This window comes from Hakea prostrata, chromosome 5, assembly GCF_041222555.1.
Source record: "Hakea prostrata isolate BN-2017 chromosome 5, UWA_Hpros_2, whole genome shotgun sequence".
NCBI lineage: Eukaryota > Viridiplantae > Streptophyta > Magnoliopsida > Proteales > Proteaceae > Hakea > Hakea prostrata.
The window spans coordinates 56,158,569-56,169,435 of record NC_142604.1 but is presented as its reverse complement, the minus strand read 5'-3'; the positions used below and the strand labels follow the sequence as shown (position 1 = coordinate 56,169,435).

Below are 10,867 nucleotides of genomic sequence, written 5' to 3'. Positions count from 1 at the left end.
GTAGGGTATGAGGTGGTGTAGGGTATGAGGTGGCGTAGGGTATGAGGTGGTGTAGGGTATGAGGTGGCTTAGGGTATGAAGTGGCGTCAGGGTATGAGGTGGCGTAGGGTATGAGGTGGCGTAGGGTATGAGGTGGCTTAGGGTATGTGGTGGCGTTAGGGTATGTGGTGGCGTAGGGTATGAGGTGGCGTTAGGGTATGAGGTGGCGTTAGGGTCTGAGGTGGCATATAGTATCATAGTTTCATATGTATTATGTAATTGACTTACTGTAAATACAATTATATGGTTTGAATATGAGATCATGGACTTCACTCAAGTTAATAGTTCATCATTTGAGGTAAAGACTTTTGGTAAATTTTCTGAGTACGTGTGTGAACAGTGGTGTTAAAAGAGGTTCTCATATGTATTATGTAATTGACTTACTATAAATACAATTATATGGTTTGAATATGAGATCATAGACTTCACTCAAGTTAACAGTTCATCATTTGAGGTAAAGATTTTTGGTCAATTTTCTGAGTACGTGGGTGAACGGTGGTGTTAAAATTGAAATTCCATTATAAAACTTAAGAGAGTTCTCACATATTTGATTTTTTTAGGTGAATTCTTAGCTCAACTGGGAGAGCACCTAGATATTATCTAGGGGATGATGGTTCGATTCCATCAGGATTTGGTATATAGAATATTTATTTGTAATCTGTGCTGAAACAAGTCTAAAAGCATTCAACTATTATTGTTAGAGTTGGTGAATGATATAAGAAAGCTTAGCTATATGTGTAGGTTGGTGATTTGGTACCTAGGTTGGTGATTTGCTGAAACAAGTCTAAAACCATGGCTGTTGTTTTCTTTCATTATCAAGATAGATTTTCAGAACGCGTGATTGCAACTTTCCCCAAATTGAAAGTCATCTTTAAGTCAATTAAATTTGATCAATCATTGTCCTTATATGATAGTTTTTTATAGCCAATTGAGTTTGGAAAAAATTACCTTTATTTTTTAATTAAAAAAATTGGTAAAGACTAGGATCCTAAGTTGAATACATGAAGTTGTATGAATGTATGTATTCACTCATCACAATCCAAGTTATTTAAGGAGATGTATCTTGATATTATCTATAAATTGACCAAGCAAACTTATCAGGATGTTCATGTTCGATTGAATTGGATCTAAGGTTAAAAACCTATCTATCTCTCATTTGTTGTGAAAAAATACTTAAATAAGTTAGGGCCGGCTGAACCGAGAACCGGATCATGAAATACCCGGGCCGATCGCACCCCTCACTCGGCGTGGGGGGGGCAGGTTGCCGGCCTCCTCCGCGCGTTTTTGGGCCGCCCCCCCTCTTTTTTCTCCATGTTGTCTGTTGCCAGGTCCCGCCGCCGCCCTTAGAGAGTTGAAATGTACTAATATGCATATTTTGGAGAGAATGTAAAAACCTATCTATCTCTCATTTTTTTCGCTTCTTTCTTTATTTTCAAGCATCTTGTTGGGCACGCCTTTTCTCTAGATTTCATCCTAGATTCAGATCTGAAAATTTTCTTTCCAGATCTGCAGTCTTCGAGTTCGAATCTTTGAACTCAGGTTTTAAAAGTTGTAGTTGTTTGCTTCTAATTTTGTTTTTGTTACTGGTCTTCCCAAATATTTTACCGTACTGTCCATGATGAACTTCCTTGCAAATGATTTGATTTTTAGGGTCGCAAAATGTCTTCCTGAGGAAATGGACACTGTAAGGAATCAAAAGTGGGATGCTGCACTTGTCAATCAGTATCTCTGTGAGCTTAGAAAAGAAAAATAACGGGGAAGGAAAGAAAAGCGCCACAAAGAAGGCCAGGCTGTGCTGCTGCTGCTGCAGCTTCTTCGAGGGTTTCGTTGTTTAGGAAGCAAGATGATGCTGGTGAAGGTATCTTTTTGCGCCAAAGATTATATCATTAGTGTTGGTGAATAGAGGAAACCGATAATGATTTTCCACATGCAGAATCCTTTGTGTATAAGGTGATGTGTTTGAGTGGTTTTAGCATTTACAAGAGAGAAACGTGAGAGGGAATGCATAATTCATTGAAAAGATGGTTTTGGGGTTCCGGTTGCAGGCGGCCGGCTTCTTGGGTTGTGCTTCCGGCGCCATGAAGGTGGTTTTGGGGTTCCGGCGGTCTTGAAGGTGGTGTAGTAGGTTTTCCGGCGGTGTTGCAGGTGTGCCGGCGACGTTGCAGGTGTGCCGGCGATGTTGGTGCCGCTGGCAATTTTGGGGCTGCCGGCGGTGTTGGGGGTGTGCCGGCGATGTTGGTGCTGCCGGCGGTGTTGGTGCTGCCGGCGGTGTTGGGGGTGTGCCGACGATGTTGGGGGTGTGCCGGCGGTGTTGCAGGTGGCTTAGGGTATGAGGTGGCGTAGGGTATGAGGTGGTGTAGGGTATTAGGGTTTAGGGTATGAGGTGGCGTAGGGTATGAGGTGGGTTAGGGAAATTTTTTTCTTGTATTTATTTTCAAAATATACGATTTTTCTTGACATAATTCTACCTGTTTTTGCAGTCTACTCAAAATGGAAACCAGCTGAACTTAACATGTCAACCCAATGGAAGGACCAAGAGTTACACATTGTCAAATGCATCGGAGTCTCAGATGAAGACGTTGTATTTGCAATTATGTAGTTGATGTTATGAATATATGTGCGGTTTATGCCTTTTTTTCTACCATCGTATGTGGTTTATTGTGTAAATCTTGGGACTTGGAGTAATACTATCTGCATTTTCTTCAAATTGATCTCTCAAGTATTTCAGTAAAACTAGTTCACTGTGTTCAATTGTCTTTCCATGCTTTAGGGTTTAGGGTATATGCTGTCGTTCAACATTTCGAGGTTCAATCACTTCTTTTTCAAGCATCTTCCACCTTTCAAAGGACGAAGTAGGATCTTTATTGCCAATACCAAATTGAAGGGAGTTTAACTTAGTCAATGAACATATAAATCTTGTTAGTGAGACTATTAACATTTCACCTTCAACTTCAAACAAGGATTATCGTGTTTCCATATATTTTTTTTAATTAAATAGTTACATTTATGATAGCCTTAAGCTTGCGTAGATAAAGCACCAACAGTGCAGGAAAAAAAAGAAGCAAAAAGCCATCTGCTTAAGTTGAGGTTCACTCCGGTTCAAGTGCTGGACACAAGGGTTATAGGATCAGATCTCTAGAAACTCTTCATTGGAATTCCATAATCACACCAGTGAGTTAAATAGATACAAACATAACAGTCTGTTGGTTGATCCTTGGCACCATTTGGGCGTGCTCTACAACATCCTAGGTCCTCGCCAGCTCTATGGTTCCACATCACAAACCTCAAAACAGATACCCCTCATGTTTTCTTCTGCCAACGCTCCTTCCTTTGAAGCCCATTGAAAACCAGCAACAACAGAGTCCTTGATTTCATTCAGATACTGCACTCCCTTACACATATCAACAACCATGTTTGGCCCAGTGGTTTCAGGTCCAAAACACCAGATCTTTTTGGCAAGATCCTTGTCCCACCCGAACTCCTCAGCCAAGATTTTAGAACGAACCTTTGGGTCATCCCTTGGACCAATACGACCATCATCAATAGCCTCTGCAAGACCTTCTTCCATGGGCCTTGCTTCCATGTATAATCTGTTGTGCTTGTTTGGTGACTTGCTCATCACAGTACGGCACGATTTCTCAAGGACAGTCTCACGGAAAGAGACAACGGGATCAGATTGAATGATCTCGGCACCTCCCATAAAGTCTTCTTGCAAGTCCTTCAAACAGATCTCAAGGTGGAGTTCACCAGCACCAGCAATGATGTGCTCCCCAGACTCTTCTATCATACACAACACCATAGGATCTGATTTGGCCAGACGTTTAAGACCTTCAACAAGTTTTGGAAGATCTGAAGCAACCTTGCATTGTACAGCCACACGCACAACAGGTGAGACGGAGAACTTCATAGCACGAATTGGATGAGCATCAACTTCCTTCTCATTTGTCAGGGTAGCATTCTTGGTGATGAACTGGTCAAGACCAACAAGAGCAACTGTATTACCACAAGGAACATCCTCAACTGATTCCTGCTTCTTTCCCATCCAGATGACAGTCCTCTGGACACTCTTAACATACAAGTCCTTCTGGCCAGGTACAAAGTTTGGTCCCATGATTCTAACCTTCAAACCTGTAGAGACCTTGCCATCAAAGACACGACCAAAAGCAAAGAACCTACCTTGTCAGAGGCTAGAATCATCTTGGACACGTACAGCATAAGAGGTCCTTCAGGATCACAGTTCCTAATAGCATTAGCATAGACATCATCCATAGGACCCTCGTACAAGTTCTCAACACGATAACTCTGGGTCTTGGAAGGAGATGGAAGGTGAAAGATCATCATTTCAAGTAGAGCAGTGCTAGCAGGGAGCCATGTTTGCATAACACGCTTCATTAAAGGCTTCCCAGCCAAGTCTTTCTCATCAGACTTCATTGTCACACCAAGCTTCTGCAACATAGGCCACAGCTAGTCTTTTTGATCATTCATGCAAGTATTGAGATGGGTTCATAACAGAACTGAACAAACCCCCACTTGCAGGTTGGTGAACCAGTGTTCTTGCTGGTCCATTTCTTGGTAGCAGGGTCAAAATAATTCTCACCCCAGAGCCTCTCCATCATCTTTGACTCATCTACACCAAATTTGGATGCATACATTTTGGCAAAATTGGTCAAAGTAAAAGCCCAACCATGCAGACCTGCAGAAAAGGCAAGTGTTCCTTTCTCTGGGTAAACCTGAACATCCCCAAGAAGTGGATCCTCATAGGTGGCCATAATCACATTAGCATTCTCAATGACCCTCTGAAAGGTCTGATAAGCCTCTTCTCCATCCACCTGGAGCTCCAGGAAACATCTGTCCATCTTGTTTACAGTCAAGACAGGACGAATCCTCTCACCAAGTGCCTGTCGAAGAACAGTCTCGGTTTGGACACAGACACTTCAATACAGTCCACCACTACAAGTGCACCATCAGCGATACGGAGAGCAGCTGTGACATCAGATGAGAAGTCAACGTGCCCAGGTGAATCAATCAAATTGATCAGATACTCATTCCCATTACGTTCTCCCTTGTAGCTCTTCAGAGACTCGTCTGTCATCTCATAGTAGAGAGAAATACCAGTTGATTTAATAGTAATACCACACTCTGCCTCATCCGCACGGGTATCAGTCATCCGAACATCTCCAGCAGTTTCTTGAGCAATGATTCCAGCAGCAGCCACAAGAGAATCGGTAAGAGTAGACTTCCCTGACAAGTTCAAAATACAAGGTAAGAAAACAAAGTAGCAGCAGGACTCAACATAACTTCTGAAAGATACCAATCAGCGACTTAAATTACAGAAACAAAATTACGGATGCATGTGAGAATTAATCAGCTTACCATTTTGACTGTTCTTAGTAAGCAACCTCCCTAAAAATGATATTGCAAGGAAAAGTTCCTGTAGAAAAACAATAATCATTAGACATAAATTAGTAATACAACCAATATGAAGCTAACGAACCAACAAATTCACCCATAAAGTGATAAGTTTTCTTTTCGTGGTTGTGAAGAGGACTTAATCATGAGCAAGGTAGACATGAAACTAGCTAGTCTATATATTGGCAGGAAACTGCTGTTCTGTTTATACAACTATTTCAGAAGCCCTATACTGCTATATTTACTTGGCAGGGTACTATTCTACTGCTAGACCACTGGTGCAGGGACAGTGGCACTTAGCTTGATAAGTTTATCCATCTTTGACTCAATTCTAGAGGCAACGGTTAGATAACTTCCAGAGCTTCAGAACCCAAAGCCTCCAAATTAGAGGGTTCATTCATCCACGTTCAGGATTCAGTGATTACTGTCTTTGTTCCTTTTGTCTGAGTAATAAATGGCTTTCTACTTCCTTTGCTGTTCTTTACATGCATGTTGTTAGGTCCATTTGCTCAATTCCTTCAGGAACAAGGCATTCCACAATATACCATGCTAAGAATATCACCTGATCAAAACAATGCAGTTGGAAGAAGGAATAGAACATCGATGGGCTTGTTATGGTAGAGCTTAGCTCTCATGTGAGTGTTTGGGAATTGAAGTTTTTGTGCCGTAGCTTTTGTGTGAATTTTTTGCTATTAATGCTGGGCAGATTATTAGTCTGTAATGGTTCTCTGAAATCAATGAAGAAGCATTCCCATCTTATTCTGCTCTGAGTGCTGTTTTTGTGTGTGATTGCTACCAGTTATCCAGGGTGTTAACAAGTTCCATCTAAAGCGATGCCTAAACCACCTTTTAAGTTTCACTGATTTCTGCTTTTAGAGTATGGATCACTCTTTTTTTTAATTCTTTAAATTCTTTTAAGTAGTTTGGATCTAGTATAACTTTCCCATGAAGTTTGCATGGTTGAGTCAGAAGCAGCTAACAAAATACAAGAATCATGCATGCTATACTCTTCTCTTAAGCATCTTGACATTAGGTTTCAACTACAAGGTTGGGCAAATACAGAAACAAAATTGTTATGGGAAGGTGACTTTTGAATTGTTTTGGCTGAGCTTTGGGCATGGAAACCTTCCTTCACTCATCCTTATTCCAATTCTTTTAAATCACATGCTTCAATGAAATAAAATATAAAAATAATTTTAAGATTCCAAACCAAACCACCAAGAATGGAAACAAAAGAAAGAGAGACTTAAGTTGAAATAATGGTTGGAGGTGAAAGGAACGTATATCTAGCAATCCATCAGTTGCATTAAATTGCATTGCAAGGTATCCTACATCTAAATGCCTTTTCCATTAAGAAAATTTACTCCACCTTACTATGATCTCATAAGATGATTTCCCTACTCTGTTACAATAATAGAAAATTTACTCCACCTTACTATGATCTCATAAGATGATTTCCACCTTACTTTGTGACCTGAAATGAGTGGCCCTAAATACTTCGTAGCAGATGATAAAGCTGATGAGAGATGGTTTCCTCTTGTAAGCAGATGATAAAGCTGATGATGATGGTAATGAAGGTTATGATAGTGAGAATCTGTAATTATTGTACCAAAAAGTATGAGCTTCTATTGTACTCTAGTTTGATCTACTTGCCTTGTTACTAACTTGTTTGCAGTTCTACTTAATCTTATAGACTTTGGGAGCTCTGATAAGGCTCTAGATTTTGGTATGATGTGCATGTTGTTTGAGTACAGTGAAATTAAATTAATGAGTCTTATGTACATGTAGTAAGTTGCCCTTAATTTCCTTCCCTAATTTAAGCTCTGCTGTGGTGGAAGTTGAGTACTATTTCTGATTGCCTCTCCACCATTGATGGTAATGTTTTGCTCAAATTTCAATATGGTACTCTGGAAACATAATTTGAAAGCCACTTGTTGATGAAGATTATGGGATTAGTGGACAACTTAGCTTTTGGATTAATAGGTATGGGCATCAGTTGGTAGATTCAGGTTTCTAAGTGTGTATAGGAAGCTTGTTTCCAGTTAAGCCGGTGATGGAGGCTGTAATTCATGCAGGGTTTTTGGGGAAAGTTGGCTCTTAAATCTCAAAGTGGGTCTAGCTAGATATAAGATATCTTTTGAAGGGTGTCACACTTTTAAATGTCTGGCTTGATACAGCTTTTCTGATCTGCTGCTATACCAATGTTGAATTTCAACTGCAGTTTTGTGTATTCCCATAGTAATGTTTTTGGGAGAAACCAGAAATTTAACATCTCTTTGGAACGGGGACAAATTGACTCAATGTTTCACATAAATTATACTACCCAGGGATTGAAGGAGATGATAAACGTACATCTAGATCAGTCATGATTCAGGCGACCTACAACTCCTATTCATGTGAAAATCATTATTAGATACATCTTTATCTAGAGACATGTAAGGAAAATAAGGGTTAATGAAAGCAGAAGACCTATGATTTATTCACCCAAAAAAGGAAGCTGAGATTTAAAGAAGCTAAAAGCAATGTTCGTTTATCCCAGAATTATGAATCAAACTGTCACTTATCACTGTGTATCCAAACCTAATCTCCAGAGGGCCTCCTTGCCTTGGTCCATAAATTCTTTGAAGTGTGCAGGTAAGTAGTTTGGAACAATGGATGATCCCAGCATAGTGGGCATTGCCTTATATACTAATGTTGAATTCCTCTTCACATGTTTGTTTATGTAGTAAGATGGACATGCAGACCTCTTAGGCTTATTAGCTTCCCAATCTGCAACTCTACTAGTAAACTAATTGTTGTAAGAATCAATCACAACGTTACTTAAAAAATGAAACAGAAGAATTCATGCTATCTTCTCATACAAACAGAAGAGACTCTCACATGATTTTAGTCCTCAAATTCACTGCAGCTTCTGCTGCTGGGTTCCTGAGACAACCGTGCTGACAGATTGTCCTGAGCACGTTCTCCATTGGTGTTGCACGATTCCAAGCAGAATCTACGTATGTATTCACCACATTTCTAAAGTAAACCAAGATATATTCATAAAACTCCACTGAGCTCAGCTGAGTCAAGCACTGAATGTCTTACTCTGTAGCATGCATTTACTTTTGCTAACATTTGCATCTCATATGACCATGAATAAACCAATAACTGTCTAAGCAAAGGTAGGAAAATGCATACTAATCTAACCCCCCCCCCCTTCAATTCCCAATGAACAGCATGATCTTGACCATACCACTTGCTCAATTTTGCCAACCTGAAACTCAGTTAACTATTTAACTAGCTTATCTTTATGTTCCCTCGAAATAAAATAAAAACCCACAGTAGAAGGAAAATACAGATACGAAATAAAAAGGTACCTTAATACTATATCCACAAGAAATGAAAATTTGTGATATAATTAACTGCAAGGCACCTTAATACAATCATCATCATCTCCTGAGGCAATAGTAGTCTCCATCAGGTTGACCAAGCGGTTCACAGCAGCACTGTTCATGAGCAAACACATCAGAGTCAATTTTCAAGCAGCTGAGAAGACAAAAGACAAAATGGAAAGGCCTGAAGAAAGACGAAATTGATTGGGATTTGGTGGGATATAGAAAAAGCATACCCATGCGCATCTTTCAGGCGTGCAATGGTGGAACCAGTTTCTACATCTGTGGCCAGAATGGAACAATCTGGAGATCCGGTCAAAATAGCTGAATGCATATATCCCATCCAAACCAAATTTAAGTAAGTTACAGGCGAAGAAAAAAATTGTTTTAAAATTTGACTGTTGAGTAAAAATGGAAAGACAAATAGCAATACCACAGCCTCCATTGATGAATCGAACAGCCCTACCTGATTCACATGAATTTCTTGAAAGAATGGGAATAAGGAGCATAAGAAAAATGAAGACGATGTAGATATGCAATCGAAACTCACCAAATCCAACCATTCTTGAAGACGAAGAATCGCCGAGGGCTGCTGACCTTTGAATAGGTGGGAGAATCGTTGGGTGGAACTTCATAAAGGATAAATAAAGATTGTGAAAAACCGAAACGAGATTTGACAGACGGGATACCTCGAACTCAAAAAAACCGAATGAAGTTCTTGGCTTCTTGCAAATATGGCTTCAACGGCGGGCACCGGAGGGCCCTGGTTTCTCGGAATCGTGCTACCAGCAGCGTCGGTGTGAGAAGAAAAAATAAAAAGGGAAAGGGTTTTGGGTATCGGGTGAATGAAGGAGTTGATATTGTAAATTAATAAAAGTTAATCCATTCAAGTGTGAAAAAAAATATCAATATTTACACGCAAGGCCTCGTTGTTTAAATCTCCACCGCTCATTCAAATGTTGAAGAGGTGGCGAAATAATGGCCGTCGGCAGCAGCTGTCAGTAGCCGGCGGTCGGAGGAGAGAGAGAGAGCGGAAGAACGGTCTTTGGTGCTGCGTGCTAATCACTTCGTCTCGTTCGTCGTGAACTCGGTGCGGAGTGAAGAGAAGAGGACAACATGCCGGCGGAGTCATGGTATGAGATCTCGAACTAGAGATTTGTTTGCTCGTCCCTTCAAGGAAGAAGGGTTACATCTCTTTGACTACTTACCGGAGGACCTTTAGGAATGGTGATTACGTTGATATGAAGGTTGATGGAGTCATTCATAAGGGTTTGCCTCACAAGATCTACCATGGCCGCACCGGGCAAGGTCCTGAACGTAATCGGATTTCATTCGCCGTACCACCGCTCATGCCCTTTGATAGCTCTCGAATCACTATTTGTCTCCCGAGGCAATGTCAGTTAAGAGCAGCTCTTTGTTTCTTCTTCTTTCTTCTCCTACTTGTCTATCTTTTCTGTTGTCAAGGTTTTTTACATGCTTTTACCTGCAAGAGAAGTCCCAAAAGGTTTCGATGTGTTTGAGATCAAAATGGATATATTATGGATTCAAAATTTTTGGGGTTTTTTTCATATAAGACGCTTTTTAATCTGTGAGAGAGCTTCTTTCTGGAAACCTACCTTGACTACAGGGGTTCGAATTTTGGTGGTTTAATTTTCAAGGTGGTGTTGGGTTCCGGCGGTCTTGAAGGTGGTTTTGTAGGGTTCCTGCGGTCTTGAAGGTGGTTTTGTAGGAGTTCCGGCGGTGTTGTAGTGGTGCCGGCGGTGTTGAAGGGGTTCCGTCTTCGTCGTCGTTGGGGCTGCCGGCGGTTTGGGGATGCCGGCGGTGTTGTAGGGGTGCCGGCGGTATTGGGGTTTAGGGTATGAGGTGGCGTAGGGTATGAGGTGGCTTAGGGTATGAGGTGGCTTAGGGTGTGAGGTGGCGTAGGGTATGAGGTGGCTTAGGGTATGAGGTGGTATGAGGTGGCTTAGGGTGTGAGGTGGCGTAGGGTATGAGGTGGTATGAGGTGGCTTAGGGTATGAGGTGGCTTAGGGATTAGGGTTTAAGTA

The 10,867-nt window shown here is 41.0% G+C and overlaps 1 pseudogene across 1 annotated transcript; it reads right to left on the bottom strand.

Annotated features, from left to right (window-relative positions):
• Positions 1 to 3,133: 3,133 nt before the first annotated feature.
• On the bottom strand, positions 3,134 to 9,623 carry LOC149016690 (elongation factor 2-like; annotated as a pseudogene). The gene is made up of 6 exons (XR_016173353.1): positions 9,373 to 9,623; positions 9,256 to 9,288; positions 9,059 to 9,146; positions 8,864 to 8,936; positions 5,413 to 5,470; positions 3,134 to 5,280 (listed from the first exon to the last, which is right to left on the bottom strand). The product of XR_016173353.1 is annotated as an elongation factor 2-like (transcript).
• Positions 9,624 to 10,867: the final 1,244 nt, after the last annotated feature.